We start from the raw sequence: 6,497 nt of genomic DNA on the forward strand, positions 1-6,497 counted from the left end.
ATTTGCAAGTGAGTCACCGATGAAAAATTCAACTAATAGAGATAGACATTATGGTGTTTCTTGTAAAACAATTAAAAAGCTATGCTTGGGCTCACCCTCACAACATATTTTGCCCCTGGGGCATTCAAACAGAGGGTGTGTGCAGGGTCAAAAAGGGTAGATAATATAGAGGTGGATTTAAACGGCGGCCAGTTGTCTGGGCCCCGCATAACCTATATCACAGACGGCCGATTTTGCTCCAGAGGGACACCCATTTGGCCAAAGTCTCCCAGCCTGGTACCTCTCCCTTGGCCAACAAAAACACGACCAGGGAGGTAGGGAATGTGGACAGGAAACCAATATTTCACATCTCTCTGAGCTGTAGAGGACCTGGTGAAAGAGAGAGAGAGAGAGAGAGAGAGAGAGAGAGAGAGAGAGAGCGAAGCTTGTGGGCAAAAGGTCTGTGGTCACTTTTTTTGCCAGTGCGGTCCTGCACAGGAAACAAGACACGGGTATTTCCCACGGAAGGCTCCCCGAGGTCCAGGAGCACTGACCCCCTCAGGCCTCTGGCTCCAGCTAATCTGGGCCCGAGCCCACGTGACTCCGCACTCCCAGGGCTCCTCCGCGGCCACTACAAATCCCCACAGAGGCAGCAACAGCCCAGGCCAGTCCAGCCAGAGGCACTATCAGGCCCCCACTGGATGGCTCCCGTGGGGTGGCCACACAACTGCATGGCTGTTTTCGGCCAGCAAATAAAGAAACACTGCTGGGGAGATCTCTAACCCAGAGAGGAGACGCTGAAAAATTATTTGGGGGGGCGCATAGATTTTGCTCCAGTGTTGAATCGGCCACGGCTTCCACCCGCTGTTATATCTTATCCTGTTGCTCTTGGCCCTGAACAGAACGGCCTAGTGTCTGGGGAAGGGAAAGAAGATCTAACTGCCGTGTCCGTCCAGCTTACAAGCAATGATAACATCTGGCAGTAAATATTGCCACGAGATAATTAAAAATTTCACTCACTTGCTGACACTTTCCCTGCTCTATCCCCCATGCCCCCCCCCAGCTACCATAGCCCTGGGTGCACTTGTGTATTTCTATCAGCAGGGGGCAGCTGCTGAATCCCTCACAAATCAAATCTGACAGAGCACAGACTTGATACAGTTTAGTAGACACATATTTCACAAGCGAAGTTCATCAAGAGGGATTTCTCCTCTGTCTGTACGACGGCATTTATTGTCTTGTCTCTATAAAACTGTTTATGGAGGCAATGGGGAGAATGAAATCCTTGCTCTTAATTCAAGTCATCAACACCTTGTTAAATGGCAAGATGTTTATGGCGTAAGGGGCTGATAAAAAGAAAAAAAAAAACAACTTCACTTCTGTGCACATGTAGCAAGAAAGTTCAATACATCAGAGGCCAAAAGTGACCTTTCCTATCAGTCTTTGGGGTTCAACTCAGTTTCATGTTTCAAGCTTTTGGAACAAAGGACTTAGTTTCCAGGTCCTTATCTACTATCTAGAACGAGAGAGGAACAGCAGGGTCCCAGCAAGGGGAAGGGTTTAAGAGTTTCCGAGCACCAGAAAGCCCCTAATCTGACATTTACATATGTGTCAATGATCTAACTTCCCCTGCACTCTTTATAGGGAATTCTACAGAAACTACTGGAGAACAGGAGAACAACTGGTTATGACTGCAGACGCCTCGGCAACAGCAAAGTCACTGGTGTGGAAATGGACATTTTTTCACAGCATACTATAGCGTAGCTTTCACAGCATACTGTGTTTGCGCCTCTATTTGAGACACGCCTCTGATACGGAGAGAAATATGTCGGCCATATGTTTAGCGAAACCACAAATGTGTTTTACACATTACGACGTGGGCACAAAGGATGTGTGTGTATCAAGTTTCAGAACATAAGGCCAACGTAATAGACCCAGTTCCATATCCAGAAGAGCAGTGCTGCCGATTGGCCAAAAGGTGGCTCTCTATTTCCAAAGCCATTCACTGTGGTGACATACTTCTACAGTAAAATCACTGTAACATACATAGTTACATTTTAGATGTATTCATTTATAGTTATAGAAAATTACTAGTCATTGACTATTGAAAAGTATGTGTCATAACAGTATCTTACATTACCTGTCCCGGCCCTGTCACTACAAGCGTCTTATGCTTGATCACCCTCAAGCACATTGGACTTTCTAAATGTAATTGATATAGTGTATTTAGTATTTAGCTTCGTTAGTTTTCTTATCTTTCTTATCTTCTACTGTCTTTATTGTACAGTGGAGTTTAGTTATATGTTTATACTTATACTTATGTTTACCATTTCTGCTGTAAATGCATGTTGTGTGTGATGTCTGTATGCTACTGAGACCCTTGAATTTCCCATGGGGATCAATAAAGTATCTATCTATCTATCTATCTATCTATCTATCTATCTATCATAAACAGAATGTAAAATGTCAGAGAAAAACATAGAGAGGATGCTCATCCCTATAATCAGTTTTCTCTATTTTCTTTTTTTACATTGAGCATTCTGATTGTGTGCCTCCGTCTGTTTTGCATTTCCTGTGCATTCCGCTTATTAGTTGTGTGTGCCAACATTCCTGATCTCCTCATTCCTCCAAGCAGCCATTAGTCTCCCACACCTCTCCGCTGGTCTCCCTCCATCATGAACTGGGGCACTGCCAGCACACTCTTGCTTCTCAGACTGTTCCTTTCACTTCTCTCTCATGATAGTCTGCATTGTATTGAGTGGTTTGATGCATTTTTGGCCGTTGGCTGTTCAGTTACCAAAATGGGGGATTGAGGAGGATTTTAGTGTATTTGACATACATAAGGAGGAAGCAGAGGAGGTCAAGGGTTTTGAGAGTAGCCTAGTTTTTTTGTGTGTGCATTCCGCCTCTCTGCTTGTGGCAGAGGAGAGAATGTGATGAAAGAATTCCTTCCATAAGGAGCGCCCTTAGGGAGAGGTGGGAAAGACCTGACCCCCATTCCCATTGTAATCACATACTCACACACTCTCACACACACACACACACAAACACACACTCACACACACAAACACACACTCTCACACACACACACACACACACACACACACACACACACACACACACACACACACACACACACACACACACACACATACACCTACTGCCCCTCTTCCCTGCAGCTGTCTCTCACACACACTCTTGAGGCACATGCGCCTCTGAAGTTTATTTGTTTGCCCACCTAAAGTGATTCTGACTTCCCTGTTTGGTTGTTTCGTTTGAGCACCCATGGCAGGAGAGTCCCTAGCACCCACCTGTTTACGGTATTAATTAACGGGCAAACGATAAGCTCAAATGGAACTGACGTCATCCCCCGGTGTCAGGACATCATAAACGTACTGGGGGTCACGCCGTAAATGCACTCTTACTCTGCAAGCATTTAAGGGACTGCCCTGTTCACCCCGGGTCATTGGCGTCATTGCGTAAACCCACGGCCAGCCATGTTGAGGAGGTTTTACTGTTGAAGTGTTTGGCCAGACAAGATGCGGCTTCACACAAGTATGCAAGTCCTCTGAGACAAGTGAAATGAAAATACGACAAAAAGATAAAAATCTTTGGTAAACACAAGATACCTCTAATCTCACCACAGAGTATTTACAATGTCTGTTAGACAATAGAGGGGAGAAATGGGTGGGCAATATCAGCTTTTAGAGTTTTGTAATCTCGGCATAATGAGACATCCATGACGATGTTAACGCCACAGGAAACAAACCAAAAGTATGCTATCACTTGTTTGGCCCCCCAGAATTTATGGCCTCAAGAGTCAGGATGCATAAAGCAGAAAAGCCTAGAGAGCTAAGAGATGGAAAGAGAGAAAGGGAGTGTGTGTGTATGTGTGTGTGTGTGTGTGTGTGTCTGTGTGTGTGTCTGTGTGTGTGCTTGTGTGCGTGTGTGAGTGTTGGAGAGAGTAAGAGAGACACTTATTTTTGTTTTGTTACACATGATGAAACACATGATCATCAAGTACCTGTCTGTTGTACTCTGAAAAGACACTAAAAAACAAAAATGTAGTCAAAGGAAAAAACTTGTGATTAATGGGGGCTCTGTTCCTTTCCATAAAAAGCACTGTGAACCTTTTTCATTTAGGTTCGGTCAAACGATTACCCAATCCCTTTAGGCCTGGAGTGGTAATGACCAGAACAATGGTCAGACCACATTAAGGAGAAACATTATGTCGACTGCTGTGGCTGTTGTTTATTCAGCGATAGCACATTTGCCTCACACTTGTCTGACTGTTTTGTTCTCCACTCACACACATGTTGCAACTCGCCTGCTTGTTTAGAAGTCTTTCATTGTCCCCATATGATATCACTGGGGTTTCGTCATTTCGGTTAATTATCATTATTATCGAAGACTATTAATTCTCCTCGTGCTGCATCATATTTTACCAATTTCCTGCGACCGTGAGAACACCCTGGAAATAAAACCCTGAGATGAGACTCAAAGTGGAAACACATGTGGCTAATAAGCACATTGTGGACCTACGCATCGGCGGAGCTGATGTCCGGCGCCAGGGCTAAAGGTGTGTTTGGTGCTCAGCTTCCATGTCATCAGAGCAGATGCCGGGGTCCACTGGTGTTACTGTCGTAGTAAAGGCACCTGAATGCACCTATTCCACAAGGCACTGAAATTAGAAGCCACAAGAACTTGTTAGTGTTCCTGTCTAATCTTATTATCACTTCTCACTTTTTAACACTCTCTGAGTAATTTTAACAGCTTGGAGCTTTAACACTTTTGGCGCTGGAAGACGAGGGTGTCTGTTTGAAAAGCGTCCAGCTGCTGTTGGTTTGAGTGGAGAGAGTGAGTGTGTGAAACAGTGTGAGCGAGAATATGAAACAGAACATAACATGACATAACTGAAACTTTATGTGCTGGCCAGGAGCACTCCAGTACCAGGAGCAGCCCTACACGTGAGGACTCCAGCCACCAGATCTCCTCTTTCCCTCCGGAATAAACCGGAGTTGCGACCACCTTCTGTAAGGGGCGTTAATTGGCTCCGAAATTAGATTCATTCAAACCAGACACTTACTCCCCTCAGGAGTTTCACTGACAATGCCACTCAGAACTTAACTGGAGAGAAGCCCACATTTATCATTTTCATTCATCCATTTCACTCCATTCTGCACCCCTTCCAGAAACAAACTCCATAAGACACTGAAACAAGAGGAAGGAGAGTAGAGGAACATCCTGCTGCATGCTGCTTCGCCTCTGACCTAAAATCTCACCTCCACACCCACAAACCCCGACCACTCCACCACCACCACGATCAGCACCACCCTCTCCATTCACCGGGGCAGTGCTTATGCTATCTCCAGAACTTGACTGATCCAGGGGGGAAGGAATGTACCACCCCTCAAACACCCCCGCCAGAGGAACAGTGGAAGATCTAAATCACATGATCGGGATGGGGGAGAGAGAAAGCTTAATGAAGACACACTGTCTGGAGGAGAGGGCAGCAGAAAAGCATAGGGGGGTACTTCTGCTCCGCAACTCCGGCGAGGCAGCCCGGGTTTCAGGCATCAGTCTTCTGAGGTATGAGCTGTGGGGGTCTTCACCTACAACTCTGTCTGGAGTGAAAGCTAAGGCCAGGCCTTTGGTTGGCTTACAGTAAGCAAATGCTGAACAGTCACTTCATCCATCTCTGTCTTCATCCATTTTTTTTTGTTTTCAAGGAGAAAGAACAGTCTTGTGAAGACAGATGCAGAGGTCTGGTCCTGTGATGGCCATTCACACGTTATCTGTTATACTTTTTCCCGTCTCCCTCTGATCTATTATTCCATCAAAGGCGGTTAGGATGATTCTAAGGGCCCAGCACTGACAGGGGGCTCCCAGAGAGCCCCCCAAATAATGCTATATATTATCGGGGGGCCCAAAATTATTATCTGTCATCGGGCCCATATTATCTAGCAGTGCTCCAGCATCCAAGTATGTAGTATAACATAGTCTAAGGGATAAATATAGACTCCTGAGCGTCCTGTTCTCACCCATCACTGTGGACATGAACATCCAGCAGCTGGGCACGCTCAAGTGCCCCTTCTCCACCACACCAAGCCACCACTAGCCCCATCCACCCCTCATCACTCCCTCCCCACCAACCCACTTCAAAGCGGCCATGCAGGAGTTCCACAGAGGTCGAGGTGACACCCCGCTGCCGAGGCCATCTGACAGGATCACACTTGTTAATGCTCGGCAAGCGCAACAAGTCCTGGAGGCGAGCTGCTGGGGAGAGGGTGCGCCTCTCTTGTCCCACCTCTCGTGTCCCACCTCAAAACCTCAAATCCTCCCTCACACCCTGCCACTCGCTACTTAGAGACACACGGAGAGAGAGAGAGAGAGAGAGAGAGAGAGAGAGCGAGAGAGAGAGAGAGAGACCTGATGAGTTTTCCACACATTGTTCCACTGTCACTGTTTTTTTCCCTTCAATGAAAAAAGTTTGTCTCTTGTCTTCTTTTATTGCTGGC

The sequence above is a fragment of the Alosa pseudoharengus genome, unplaced genomic scaffold (assembly GCF_046254945.1).
Source record: "Alosa pseudoharengus isolate Yale_2024_CS ecotype anadromous, Long Island Sound unplaced genomic scaffold, YU_APseudo_1.1 YU_APseudo_1.1_scf_11, whole genome shotgun sequence".
NCBI lineage: Eukaryota > Metazoa > Chordata > Actinopteri > Clupeiformes > Clupeidae > Alosa > Alosa pseudoharengus.